The sequence below is a fragment of the Bos taurus genome, chromosome 13 (assembly GCF_002263795.3).
Source record: "Bos taurus isolate L1 Dominette 01449 registration number 42190680 breed Hereford chromosome 13, ARS-UCD2.0, whole genome shotgun sequence".
Taxonomy (NCBI): Eukaryota; Metazoa; Chordata; class Mammalia; order Artiodactyla; family Bovidae; genus Bos; species Bos taurus.
The window spans coordinates 67,346,390-67,361,551 of NC_037340.1; the positions used below are offsets into that span (position 1 = coordinate 67,346,390).

The 15,162-nt window shown below is 46.3% G+C and overlaps 1 protein-coding gene across 4 annotated transcripts in view; it reads left to right on the forward strand.

The window, feature by feature from the left end:
- Positions 1 to 13,776: 13,776 nt before the first annotated feature.
- Positions 13,777 to 15,162, forward strand: part of RALGAPB (Ral GTPase activating protein non-catalytic subunit beta) — a 93,430-nt gene continuing 92,044 nt past the window's right edge. For all 4 annotated transcript variants that reach the window (XM_059893043.1, XM_059893044.1, XM_025001236.2 and 1 more), the window contains exon 1: positions 13,777 to 13,999. The gene's annotated coding sequence lies outside the window, so the exon portion shown is untranslated. The remainder of the gene's footprint in view (positions 14,000 to 15,162) is intronic.

Consider the following 15,162-nt stretch of genomic DNA (forward strand, 5'->3'; position numbering starts at 1 on the left):
GCCGCCACTTTCCCAGCCTGTGTACACGCCTGGAAACCCCCTTTCATTTCAGATGCTTGCCTGACTCAGCTTGTGTCACTTCCTGCAGGAAGCCTTCACTGGCTAAACCACCACCCAGCCTGGATTCCCTGCCCTTCCTTTCATTCACATCAAGTGTCAGTTTTGTGCACAGTGGGCTTCTCAGTTTCAACCCCTGGGTCAGGAAGATCCCCTGGAGAAGGAAATGGCTTTCATTCACATAAAGGGTCAATTTGGGGCAGGCCTAATTCTAGGAATCAGTAAATGGAAGAAGGCAGAAGAGCAAAAAACCCCTGACTTTATGGTGCTTCCATTTTAGAGAACAGAGATAGACCATAAAGTATTGAAATGTGTAGTGTGCTAGAAAAAGGACTGTCGTGTCGTCGTGAAGTCGCTCAATCGTGCCCGACTCTGCGACCCCACGGACTGTAGCCTACCAGGCTCCTCCCTCCATGGGATTCTCCAGGCAAGAGTACTGGAGTGGGTTGCCATTTCCTTCTCCAGGGAATCTTCCCAACCCAGGGATTGAACCCGGGTCTCCTGCATTCCAGGCAGACGCTTTACAAATTGAGCAGAGAACTAAGACAGGAAGCCTGAGGGCAAGTAGGGGGTGTGGCCTTCTGAATCTGGAGATGGGGAAGGCCTACCCTAGGAGGTGTGGTTTGAGCAGAGTGAGTGGCTTTCACCTCTGGGTGTTCATAGCAACCTGTGCACCAGCTGTCACAGCATGGACTGGGGCTGGGAGGCATCTTTCCTCTGGGATTCAGGCCCGGGGAACTGCAAGACTAAGGCTAATTAGCAACATCTGCCATGTGCTGAGGGGTGGCGGCCGAAAGTTGGGGTTAGCTAGTCGGAGCAGGCAATGCCAACCCACTCCAGTACTCTTGCCTGGAAAATCCCATGGATGGAGGAGCCTGGTAGGCTGCAGTCCATGGGGTCCCTAAGAGTCGGGCATGACTGAGCAACTTCACTTTCACTTTTCACTTTCATGCATTGGAGAAGGAAATGGCAACCCACTCCAGTATTCGTGCCTGGAGAATGAATCCCAGGGACAGAGGAGCCTAGTGGGCTGCTGTTTATGGGGTTGCACAGAGTCAGACACAACTGAAGCAACTTAGTAGCAGCAGTCGGACCAGGCTATGTGCATCTTGAGGGCAGGTTCTCCACTGTCAGCTCTGTGGCCCCTTCGCCCCACCCCCCATCCACAGCTCAGCAGACTCGGTGCTATCACTCAAGGACAGGCCTAACCTATGACCTGGTCAGAGAACTAAGATCCCATGTGCCATGCAGTGTAGCAAAAAAAAAAGGGACACGTTTTTGACCATTCACTTGTTCTCTTTCAAACTGATGCTCACCCCAACCCAGCCTCTTAGGTCTGCCCTAGGTTGAGGACCAAGAGCAGTGCTAACCAAGCCAGGCATGTTTTCCTTTTGAGCTGAGTGTGTCATGCGTGCGTGCTCACTCTTTTGCAACCCTGTGGACTGTAGCCCACCAGGCTCCTCTGTCCGTGGGATTTTTCTAGGCAAGAATACTGGAGTAGGCAGCCGTTTCTTACTCCAGGGGATCTTCCCAACCCAGAGATCGAACCTGCATCTCTTGTGTCTCCTGCATTGGTGGGTAGATTCTTCACCACTGCGCCACCTGAGTGGTCAAGAACCTGAGTAATTGCTTGCAGGAACAAAACCAGGAAGAGATGGAGGATTTAAGTCCCTTTAACAGCAGAGTCTAAGACTTCCCTGGTGGTCTAGTGTTGTAAGAACCCACCTTGCAGTGCATAGGACTTGGGCTCAATCCCTGAGCTGGGAAGAGTCCACATGCTGTAGAGCAACTAGGCCCACGTGTCCCAACTATTGAGCCCACGTGTCCCAACTACTGAGCCCACGTGCCCTGGAGCCCATGCCCTGCAACAAGAGAAACCACTGCCATGAAGAGCCCTTGCACTGCGAAGTAGAAAAAGTCTGTGTGCAGCAATGAAGACCCAGCGCAGCCAAGAATAAAATAGAGCCCAGAGGTGCAGAGAGCTGAGCTCCTGTTGTAGGCAAGAGAGCCATTTCTGGAATTCTTACAGGGACAGGATGAGATTCCAATTTCTAAGCCACGTTCATGTTCCACAAGGGCCTGGCTCTGGAGTCAGAGCAGCACTCAGACTCAATAGGAGGCCTGAGGTTCAGCTTTCCCTGAATTTTAACAAGGTGTGATTGGTTATGTGACCAAAATTCCCATCTTCCTTTTCTTTCTAAGAGCCCTTACATTCACCATCACTGTGCCGTTAAATGAGTCTCTGCTGATAGCAGCCTATAGTGTGTTACAAGCATAGTGGCTGACACAGGTGAGGAGCTCAATGTATATTTAATGAAGGATGAAGCCAGTGGTGGCCTGGACCATGGGTACGAGGAATAGTTCACTGAGGCCCCTCTGTTTCTGTGACTACAACTGCCATGTCACCAGGATACCTAATTCCACCCACATGAGGAAGAAACCTAAGGAAACCATTAAGAGCCTGTTGAATTTTTTTTTTTTTGGCTGTGCCCTGCACCATTCGAGATCTTAGTTCCCTGACCAGGGATCAAACCTGTGATCCCTGCAGTGGAAGCACAGTCGTAACCACTGGATCGCCAGGGAAGTCCCAAGAGCCTGTTGAACTCTGATGTTGTCCCTTAATTGTCGTGGGGCCTGGAGCACATTATTTTGCCTCCTTGAATCTGAGTTTCTGGCTCTGTCGTTTGACCATTATAAGGACCTACCACAAATAGTAACGATGAAATAAGATGATGCGTGCTAAAGGCATAACACAGTACCTACCTAACACTGAGTGCTCTGTACACATCAGCTGTTTTTGATGAGTATGTCTAGCTTTCTGATAGTTAAAAATGAATAACAAATATAAAATGTCATTATGATAGACTCATCTGTTTATATGACACCATGAATACTTACTTCTGTGCAGATCTGCAGGCATCCCAGTGGGGCTGGTGTTAATCATCCCTACCATGGAATGAACTTTTATTAAATTCCATGTGCTGTACTAAGTGAGCCTGTGTATATAATTACTTCACTTAATCTTCACAACCACCCAGTGAGGTAGACTTAATTATCCTCCATTTTATAAATGAGGAAACCGAAGCTCAGAGAAATGAAGGGATCTGTCTCCCTTCCAATGAGCAGCCCAGCTGGTTTCCATCTCCTAGTGTATGAAATAGTGAAAAATGTTGCAGGCTGATTTCATAAATAGCACAAGCATACGAGGTTGTCAGATGCTTGTTTGTGCTGGAAAACTGGAAATTAGGATATTTTACTATTCCCTCCATCTGTTTCAAATTATTGCCTATTATCCAGTCTTCCTAAAATATTCCACATTCAAACCACCAGTCTTGAGGACTGAACTTGTGAACCTGACACATACAGAGACGACGGGCATGTTTCAGCCAACGCCAAAATACCGTGTGCATCTCATCAGGGTTGTGTCCGAAGCAGGATTCGTCCTGGGTCTTCCAAGCTTGAGGAAACCTTTGCAGGGTATGATTGAAGTGACCCAAGAACCAGGATTAGGGTCAGGAAGAGCCATGAGGGCCTTCCCTGGTGATCCAGTGGTTAAGAACCTACCTTACAATACAGGAGAAGCAGGCTCTATCCCTGGTCCAGGGACTAAGATCCCACATACCTCGGAGCAACTAAGCTCTGAGTGCTGCAACCACTGAGGCTGTACATTCTGGATGACTAGAGTCCCTGCACCACCATGCAGATCCCACATGATGCAATTAAAATCCTGCATGCTGCAACTAAGACCCGGTGCAGCCAAATAAATAAACAGTTTTTAAAAATACAACTAAAGTAAAGGTTATTTTTAAAAAAATAAAGAAGAGCCATGATCCTATCAGCAAGAAGCAGAGACATGACTTTGCCAACAAAGGTCTGTCTAGTCAAAGCTATGGTTTTTCCAGTAGTCATGTATGGATGTGAGAGTTGGACTATAAAGAAAGCTTAGCGACGCAGAACAGATGCTTTTGAACTGTGGTGTTGGAGAAGACTCTTGAGAGTCCCTTGGACTGCAAGGAGATCCAACCAGTCCATCCTAAAGGAAATCAGTCCTGAATATTCACTGGAGGGACTGATGCTGAAGCTGAAACTCCAATACTTTGATCAGCTGATACAAAGAACTGACTCAATTTGGAAAGACCCTGATGCTGGGAAAGATTGAAGGTGGGAGGAGAAGGGGACGACAGAGGATGAGATGGTTGGATAGCATCACTGACTCAATGGACATGAGTTTGAGTAAACTCCGGGAGTTGGTGATGGACAGGGAGGCCTGGCATGCTGCAGGCGTGGGGTTGCAAAGAGTCGGACACAACTGAGCGACTGAACTGAATTAAACTGACCAGAGGCCCTTGTGAAGCCACTGGTGGGAGTTATACATAGTAGAATCAAGCTGGGAGAATGGAGAGCTAGGAGAATGAAGCTTCATTTGTCCCTGTAAGAAAGCTGAGAATCAGAATACAAGGATCAATAAGAAAGTTTCTGCCCTCAAGGCTTCCCTGGTGGCTCCGTGGTAAAGAATCCATCTGCCAATGCAGGAGACGCGGGTTCCATCCCTAATCTAGGAAGGCTCTACATGCCATGGAGCAACTAAGCCTGAGTGCCTCAACTGTTCAGCCTGTGCTCTAGAGCCCAAGAGCTGTAACTGCTGAAGCGCACGAGTGCCCTGGAGCCTGTGCTCTGCAAAAAGAGACGCTATTGCAATGAGAAGCCCACATACCACAACTAGAGAGTAGCCCACAAAGCAACAAAGACTCAGTACACCCAAAAATAAACAAAATTATATATATATATATAAAAAGTGTCTGCCCTCCCAGGGATCATATACAGCTTTAAATTCTATTTCTAGGTATTTATGCAACAGTCACTGTGTGCGGGTCTGGCTCTAAGATGTGCACAGAAACCTTGAACAAAGCTGAGGAGGGGCTTCATGGAGTGTACGGTCTAGAACATCACTGCCAAGAGAAACCCACACATGTAATTGACAATTTTCCAAAAAATAAAATAAAAATTTCCTAGGCACTGCATTAAAGAAATAAAAAGCAGATGAAATAATTTTAGTGATAGATTTTATTTCATCCACTACATCAAAAAATACTGTCATTCCAACAATATAGTCAAGGTTAAAAAATGATTGAGATGTTTTCTATTTTTTCCCAAACTCAGTCTTGGAAATCTGGTGTGCATGTTACGCTTATAGCACCTCTGGATTATGCTTATAGCACATGTGGCTGGTGACTGCAGCACAGATCTAGATGATGAGCGGCACATGCCTCCTTTACTGGAAGACTGCTGCATCTTGTAGGGGCTTAAAAGAAGCTGCTCCAGCCTGGGTTCGCCATCCTCTGGTATCCCTCTTCCTTATCTAGTCAGAGTGGGGCCAGGTATATATCAGGTGTGCCTGATCGAATCCCTGAGGCATGTTCCTGAACTTTCCTGAGGCAGGATGCCAGGTTCTGTAGTGCTAGCCCAGTGTAAGCCCTGCCTCCTAGAGTTAATCTCAGTGTGCCCAGAATGCGTCATTCAGTCAGTTACCACTTGTTAATTGAGCACCTACTAACTGCCAGCCTCTGTGCTAAGTAAGCACTGGGAACACACACCAGTGAACATAGATAGCTGACAGCTCACAGTCCCACCATGATAAACAAGTAACCCACAAATGAAGAAACCATTAAAAACTAAGACGGACTTTCCTGGTTGTCCAGTGGCTAAGACTCCAAGCTCCCAATATAGGGGCCCAGGTTCAACCCCTGGTCCAGGGAACTAGACCCCACACTGCCACAACTAAAGATCCTGCATGCCACAACTAAGACCTGGCACAGCCAAATAAATAATTAAAAAAAAAAAGATCACTAACTTGGGAAACAATGAAAAAAAAGAACAAACTGTAAGAAATGCTATGGAGGGCAAATGACAGGTGCTGTGAGTCTAAACAGGGATACCTGATCTCTCAGGGGTCAGAGAAGTTCTCTTGGAGGAAGTAGAATTAACTGGGCAGAGGAGTGGTCTACGTGCAAAAGCAGTGTCAGGGATGCTGGGAGGTGCTCTAACATGGCCAGTGTGGAGGGTGAGCACCACAGAGGTTTAGTGCAGCAGCCCAGAGTGGATGGGAGAGCCCTGGCTTCAGAGTCACACAGACCTGGTGCAACTCAGCCAGAAACTTGGGTGACAAGTTTCAACCCGTCTGGGCCCCAGTTACCTCCTTTAGAAGGACATGCATGCTTGCTCAGTCGCTTCAGCTGTGTCCAACTCCCTGCGACCCCATGGACGGTAGCCCACCAGGCTCCTCTGTCCATGGGATTTTCTTGGCAAGAATACTGGCATGGGTTGCCAGGCCCTCCTCCAGGGGATCTTTCTGACCTAAGGATCAAACCCATGTCTCTTGGGTATCCTGAATTGCAGGCGATTCTTTACTGCTGAACCACAGGGGGAAGCCCTTAGGGGGATGTGGTGAAGATTAAACAGAGTGATGTATGAAAACTCTTGGTATACCAGCTGCCCTGCCTCATTAAATTATTGACCCTTGTTATTATTTATTGAAGGGTCTTCTGCACTATATCAAGAAGATGGCCAAGTTTTGTGTTTGTTTCCTTGTCTTGGGGACTTTGACAGGAAGACGTCCTGGAGAAGGAAATAGCAACCCACTCCAGTATTCTTGCCTGGAAAATTCCCTGGACAGAAGAGCCTGGCAGGATATAGCCCATGGAGTTGCAAAGAGTCAGACATGACTGACCATGTACACATGCATCGCAATGGGGACTTTGGAGTTGAAGGTTCTAAATTAGAAGTGTTTGGAGAAGTAGAGGCAGAGCTCCCCCCTTTAATTTTTTCCTGACTTTATTTTTACTAGAAAATTTGAATGATATGATTAATAGGCTTGACTTTTTAAAATGAACATTTTATTGGGTTGACCAAAAAGTTCATTCAGGTTTTTTCATAAAAAATTATGGGAAATTTTTTCCCATAATTTTCCCATAATTTCCCATTATGGGAAAACCTGAGTGAACTTCTTGGTCAACCCAATGTTTTTGAGTAGTTTTAGATTTGCAGAGAAGTTTAAAACCTAGTACAGGGAGTTTCCACGTATCCTTTACTGAGGTGTTCCTAATAAGCACATTTGTCAAAATTAAGAACTTAATATTGGTATTAAATACCATTAACTGAACTCCAAGCTCAACTTGGTTATCCCCAGTTTTCCCACTCATATCCACTTTCTGTTGTTGTTGTTGTTCAGTCACTCGGTCATGTCCAACTCTTCGCAAGCCCATGGACTGCAGCACACCAGGCGTCCCTGTCCTTTCACCATCTCCTGGAGCTTGCTCAAACTCATGTTCATTGAATCAGTGATGCCGTCCAACCATCTCATCCTCTGTCGTCCCCCTCTCCTCCTGCCCTCAATCTTTCCCAGGATGAGGGTCTTTTCCACTAAGTTGCCTCTTCGCATCAGGTGGCCAAAGTACTAGGATCCAATCCAGAATACCATATTATATTTAGTCATTATTTTTTCTTTATTTTCCTTAACCTCTAATCTGAAAGAGTTTCTGTCTTTCCTTATTTTTCATGGCCTTGACTTTTTGAAGAGTGTTAGTAAAAGTATTTTGTAAGAATGTCTCTCAGTTTGGATTTTTCTGGTGTTTCCTCATTAGACTGGAGTTATGGGTTTTGGGAAAGAGTATCACAGAAGTGAAATGCCACTCTCATCATGTCATATCAGAGAGTACATGACATCAACATGCTTTATCACCTTGATAACTTGGTTAAAGTGGTTGCTGCCAGACATCCCCACTATATTTCCCTATCCATACTCTAGTCTTTGGAATATAGGCTTAATTTTGATAGATATTTTAGAAAACATATTTAGAAATCTATGCTCAACAATGAGAGTTTATCTCTTTCTCAAGCACATTTGGAATATTTACAACTATTGACCACCTTATCTGCTGCAAAGCAAGTCTCAGATACCAATGCATCAGAAGCACACAGATTACAATATGTGACTACAACATAAAGACACAAAAGCAAAACTTCAGGGCTTCCCTGGTGGCTGAGTGGTAAGGAGTTGTAAGGCTTACCAATGCAGGAGACATGGATTCCATCCCTGGTCTGGGAAGATTCCACATGTCGTGGAATGGCTGAGCCCATGCACTACACAACTACTGAGCCTATGCTCTAGAGCCCAGGAACCGCAACTACTGAGCCCACGCATCCTAGAACCTGTGCTCCATAACAAGAGAAACCACCACAGTGAGAAGCCCGAGCACCGCAGCTAGAGAAAAGGCCATGCAGCCACAAAAACCCAGCACAGCCAAAACAAATAAATAAGTAAAATTAAAGAACAATACCTTAAAAAAAAAAAAACACAAAACTTTAGACAACGCTTAGACTTGAACCATAATGAAAATACTATATACAAAACTTGTGGAATGCAGCTAAATCAGTACGTAAGGAGAAGTTTATAACTGCAAATGACTTCATTGAGAACTTCTCTCCAGTAAAGGGAACACGTGACTCAGCACACAGGAGACTTACCTGCACTGTGGACAGGAGTGTGGACAGGAGTTCAGAGGGTTTCTCCCCAGTGTTCTGGTCTTGGGCACTCCACCAGGACTTTAGCCTGGAGAACCACAACAGAATCAGAACCACAGTAAAACACTGAGATTGGATAGCCTACCACGTCCGAAAAGTGGAGGTACAGAACAGATTCTTTTCAATTTTACAGAGAAAAGGGATGAGATGTGTTGCCTATCGTAGCTTTGTGAAGTAAGCTGGCCTTGTGGTTTCTGTCAGAGGTGTTAAGGGAAACCAGGGTTTATGTTATACTTGATTTAGATCCGCTAAAGACATTGCTTTGTTGGGAGCAAGCAATTTATCATTTAAAAGAAGCTGTCCTTTCCAAATCCAAGACAGACAACTTCCCAGTAGTGAAAAAAGTCACACAAGAATACAGGTTTAACCTCTTTTTAAAATAAAAATTTCTGAGTAATGAAGTTTGCTCTGATGTCACAGGTGTTGCCAGTAAGTGCTACCTTTTTTCAGAATGTGCCGCCTCCTTATAAACATCAGACCACTTCTAATAGACCCTCTGCGAACTCTGCTCTCACAGGTTTAGCTGTGTTCTACTTGAGGCAAGTCAAGACTGGGAAATACAAAGCTTCATGGAGACATCAGTGGGAAGAGTGCATTGGCATTGCAGAGCAACATCTCAGAAGTCTGCAGAGGAGACAGGCAAGGCTGCTTTTGCCAAAGGGAGTGAGGTGACCATGTCGGGGGCCAGCTGGGCAAGAGACTGCAGAACACACAGAGTTAAGGCCATCTACTGCCCTTCTCTTCACTGCTCTGGCTGCAGTAGGTCAGAGAGGCAGTGTGGTCTCAACAGAGCTGTGCAAGCCAATGCCTGGGCCCAGGCTTGCAGCTCAAGCATCTGCGGGGACTGCTGGTAGCTCAGAATCTGAAACCCAGCCTGGTTTCAAAGGGAGTGAGAATCATCAAAATCAGCATGTTAAAACCATTTTGGCAGCCCAATCTTTCACAAATTCATGAAAAAATTACTGCACCAGATACCAAGAGTGGGGTCCTTGCCAGGCTGCCCACTTGGAACCACAGCTGGCTATAAGGCTCATGACATGAGTCCCGGAGTATCTCAGGGCATCTGGTCAACCCACACATATGTGAGGGAATGGTGGGGGGTAAGACAGAGGGTCGAAGAGTTCTTCAAAGAGAAGAAATGGAGAATGAGACCCACACGGGATGGATGTGGTCTGGGACTGCTTAGTCCTGCTTGGATGACACTTTTGGCTCTGGTCAGTCCCAACTACTGGAGGGAGCCTTAGAAAATTTCAAGTTAGAAATTTCTAGCTAACAGGCCCCTCATGGGGACTGGTCTAATTGGGGCACCTGACCAAGATGGTGTTATTGGCCTAAGAAAGGTACTTAGAAAATTTTGAGGAATACCATTCCAAAATGAAGTATTGCTTGAAGCACAGGATCTGGGGCAGGGTACCTCTTGCTGTGCTAAATCGCTTCAGTCATGTCCAACTCTTTGTGACCCTATAAACTATAGACCTCCAGACTCCTCTGTCCATGGGGATTCTCCAGGCAAAAATACTGGAGTGGGTTGCCATGCCCTCCTCCAGGGAATCTTCCCAACCCAGGGATTGAACCCGTGTCTCCCATGGCTCTTGCATTGCAGGCAGATTCTTTACCGCTGAGCCACCAGGGAAGCCTGGGGACTTCTTACCCAGGTCTAATAATGGTTACTACCACTACCAATGGATATTATTCATTAAGACTTTAACAGTCCAGCAAGAAAGTGGGTTCAGTGCTGAGCCAATGAATTTTCCACCCACTCACCTATCCATCCAATAAATGGTCACTGACCACCAACGCTGTGTCAGTATTATATTAGGTTCAGGAGAAATAGAAGTGGGTCTTCTCAACCATTATCTACACCAAGCAAGTTCTGCTCAACTAAAAAAAGAAAAAAAGAAAAAATTGGCTACAGACAACATACTTCTCATACATCTGTTCAGTTAACAACTTTTCTCAATTATGGCTCTTGAAAACTGTCCCAGTTACTATGATTCCATACAATTTACCCTAAAACTTAGTGGTTTAAGACAATGACAATATTTATTTTGCTCATGAATCTGCTGTTTGGGCTGAGGTTATCGTCTTTGTTCTGCTTGGTTTTAGGTGGGCTGGCTTGAAGCCTGGGGACTGGAATCATCTGAAGTCTTCCTCATTCATGTCTGGCCATTGATCTTGTCAGCTGAAACATTCTCAAGTTGTCAGCTGAAACATCTCCATATGCTCTCTTCCTGTGGTCTGAGCTTCCTCCCAATATGGTGACTGGGTTCTGGGGGTGAGCATTGCAAAAGAGGGTAAGCCAGGTGGAAGCTGTATCCTCTTTATGACCTAGCCCCAGAAGTCACAAAGCATTGCTGCTGCTGCTGCTGCTAAGTCGCTTCAGTCGTGTCCGACTCTGTGCGACCCCACAGACGGCAGCCCATCAGGCTCCTCTGTCCCTGGGATTCTCCAGGCAAGAACACTGGAGTGGGTTGCCATTTCCTTCTCCAATGCATGAAAGTGATAGTGAAGTCGCTCAGTCATGCCCGACTCTTAGCGACCCCATGGACTGCAGCCTAGCAGGCTCCTCCGTCCATGGGATTTTCCAGGCAAGAACACTGGAGTGGGTTGCCATTGCCTTCTTCGAACAAAGCATTACTTCTGCCCTATTGGCCAGAACAGTCACAGCTGCCAACCAGACTCAAGGGGAGGGAGTATGGATCCCATCTCTCAGTGGGAAGATGTTGGTTACATTGTAAGAAGTACTGGGGGATAGACAATGTATATTGGTGTCATCAATTTAGGAAAAAAGTCTGCCAGGAAAGTTGATGTTACTGTTCCATTTCAGTTTCAGACAATAATTCCCCACTTTATTCTACTTTTATAGTTAGAATTTACAACGGAGAACCAATCTATTTTGGAGAATCCAAATTTTTTCCTATATAGCATTTCACGTCTCTTCAGTCTATTGTGTATGCATACTTTTCCCCATTTCAAAGTGTTCTGATATTTAGTCTTCATTTTCCCTCAAGGTGCTTTGTGTGTGTTATAATTTTATTTTTATGTTGGTTTAAGAGAAACCCTCAAAGTTTTTTTTAGAAACTGATAATGAAAAGGTGCAGAAATATCATCTTTAAAGAATGACTCATGTGCATCTTTCCTCCACCTCCCCTGCCCCCACCTAATACTAAATCGTATCTTCTTGGTCAGTGTATTAGTCCTTATACCTTACATTTTATGTAAAAGTCATATTAGTCCCTATACCTTACATTTTATGTAGAAATCATATTCTTAAGATTATTTATTGCTTATGATTTTTGTTTGCATTGTTTCATTGCTATATTTTTTGTTTAAAATATTTAGGTGTCTCGAGTTGGAATTAAACATATTTTTTCCCATCAAAATTAATGGAAATATAATGTTTTTCATTTATCAGCTTTTCACTTAAAGGCAGAATTTTCAGGAATGAATTAAAGTCACCAGGTAGGAGACAGATTATTTTTCATCATCTCCCTAAAAGCTCTGACAGGTTCCCAGTCGTCTGTGTCTGTCATTTTCCCAGTTTCTATCATCCGTCGCTCTTCTAATTTGTCACCTCCATTATTAGCCCCTTACCTGTCTGTTATATTACAGGACTTCCGTATTTCTTATGTTAGGAATGAGTCTGATTGAAAGTAAGAGATAACTAAAAAAAATTGTGATCTAAAGAAGAATCTCCCCCTGCCCCCCATTGACTCCCCCATAAAACAGGAAGGCAGTCCAGGGTTTGTGCAGCTGCTTGAGTATGTCCTAAACCAGTCTTCTTTTGTTCTTCTGTTTCACATTCCCTAGCACAATCCTCCTCGTGGTGCCAAGATGACTGCAGTACCTCCAGGTGTTGTGCCTCAGTTTCAAGCATGAATTAGGGGAAGGGTGAAGCTCACAAACTTCTCCCAAGAGTTCCTTTTTATTCTGAAAAGGAAGTTCTTCCTTGAGACTTCTACCTATATCTTATTGGCCAGAACTTTGTCTTACTGCCACTCCCAACTGCAAAGGAAGTTGGGAAGTGTGTGCTTTGCTTTCCAGCCTCTGTAGTTTAGAAAAGCAAGTTTAAGTGGTTGGAATAAATATTGAGAGCCTCTCATCATATTTGCCACACGGTGTTTAATTGAAATGTATAGCTATGATCCACAAAGTGACCTAGATTTAGCTCTCCTCTAGCTACTTTCATGTGTGTACAAAATCTTAAACACTCTTCTCTTTTCTTTCCATGAGGATACCAATTCCTTTGTCACTCTTTGCTCCATGGTCTCTTCTGAAGGTAAGGAGGAGGAGTCAACATCTTCTATGCTCCATTCTGCTCTTTGCAGATAGTGACTGCAGCGCTATTACCCTGATCCCTTCCTCTCTGAATATCAAGGACAATCTCAAGGCCAGGTTCTCCCTCCTCTTCTCTCTCAGCCCAAGTTTCCTCTTCTACACCCCCAAGGCACTTGAGCTGTATCTCTCTAATGGCATTTATCATTTTCTTCACTGAAGCTGAAACCAAACGATTGGAAGTGGTACTGTTTACGAAACGTGTGGTGCATTGTAGGTGCTCAAACTGGTATCTCTTGCTATTACTACTACAGTTAATAACGTTTTATTGCCTTTATCAGACTCAGATCCTTAATGACAGGCTCTGAAGTTGATGTCTGATTCATCTTGGTAACTCACATCTGGCCTGGAATTGTGCATTGCTCATAATGCTATAAGGGGGCGGAGGGTAAAGGCCACATTTCAAAAGAAGGGTGCTGTAATGGTGGGACGTGAGAAATTCCTGGAACCTGAGTAGGAGCTAGAAACTTGCAGAGAAAACCTTACTTCGTTCGCATCAAAAACAGGCAGAGTTCCGACTGAGTCGTACGGACGCAGGTGGACCGCCTCCACGCCTGTATTGCGATGAGATACGAGTATCCGTCACTCCACTCCTGCTCTTCTTGATCCGGAAAAGAAGGAGGGACTATGTCCCGCGCGCGGCGATCTGGGATAGCTGCGCACGCGCAGCTTCCGGCTCCGTGTCTTGGGAATTATTTGACGCCGCCGTCTGGGACCTGCACAAGTCTCTGATCAGGCGCGCTGCGCACGCGCGGTGGCCCAGTCGGCTCGGGGAGTTATTTGACGCTGCCGCCCCTGGCAGTCGGAAGTTGCCTGAGCAGATCCCAGCCGGCCGGCCCGACTGGCCTTCGTCGTCCCCGGGCGCCGTGGGAGAGTCGCTGACTGGTGGACAGAACGCCCGCCTGAGGACAGCCGGCCAGGGCAGCGAAAGCGCCGGTCCTATGGCGCGGGTGGCGTGAGGCGGAAGGCCGAGTGCGGCCGGCGGCGGCGCCCACCCCAGCGATGCGGGCCCCGCCCGTCGCCTCAGGTAACCGGGCGGGCCTCCAGGTCTCGGCCAGACCCTCCCCTCTTCTCCCCTCAGGCTGGTCCAAGGATGGCTAAGCCTTGTTTCTCGGCCCCGGAGGCTCTGAGGGCCCGGCCTTCGGAAGCGCATCTCATTTTGCGGGCGGGGGGGACCCACGGGGTCCGGGGGAGCTTGGCCCTGGAGTCGGTGGCCTCTGTCGGATCTGCTCAAACCCTGGGTGGTCCTTGAGAGCTGCCCTGGCCGGGAGAAGCTCTTTCCTGGCAGCCTGGGGGAGGGGGCGGGTCTGGAGCGGAGCTAGACAACTCCGGCGAAGAATCTGGTCCAGCAGCAAGGTTGGTCGAGTGGCTGCCGCCCTGTGGGAACGATGCTGCCCATTGCACGGTGACTCTCGAGGAGGAAGAGTTAATAATGAAGATGAACATCTAGCCCTTGTTTAGCGCTTACTATACGCCGGGCGTTGTGCCAGGCCATTACGTTCACCCCATCCAACTTCACAACAACCCGGTAAGGGAGGATTATTATCCCCATCTTCCTGATGAGGCAACTGAGGCCCTTAATGGTTAGGTGACGTCTATGCCCAAGGTCACAGAGCTGGTAAATTTGACTCCAGATGCAAGTTCTTAACTATTAGGTCAGTGGCTCTCCAACTTCGCTGTACGTAAAAATGACCTGGAACATCTTTTAAAGATTTCTGATGCACGGGTAACAGAGCCAGGCCAATTAAATCAGGGTGTCTGGGAGTGGAGCTGGCGGGCGGGGGGCGGGGACGACGCCAGACAGTATTTCTTAAAGATCTCCGCCATGAATTCAGTGTGCAGCAAAGTTTGGGAACTGCTAGATAATTTTGCATCTCAAGAAAACGTTTCAGTGTTTCTCCAGTGTAAGTGTGTAGGAGAACCTTATGGGACTTTTTTTTTTTAAACTCTGGTTCCACCCGCAGATAATCTTTTCATTAGGCTCACTGCACCTTGTGAAAGCTTACTGGGGGTGGGAAGTAACTTGCTGTGCAGGATTTCCGAGTCAGCTGGACCTTGTAAAGTGTGTGCATCTCATGCGAAACTGTTACCTTGCAATTTTCCTAGATACACAGTACTCACGGATATAGTGTCTCTGATCTCAGGGTCTTGTTTACATATGTTGTTCTTTGCCTAGACTGTCCTCTTGGG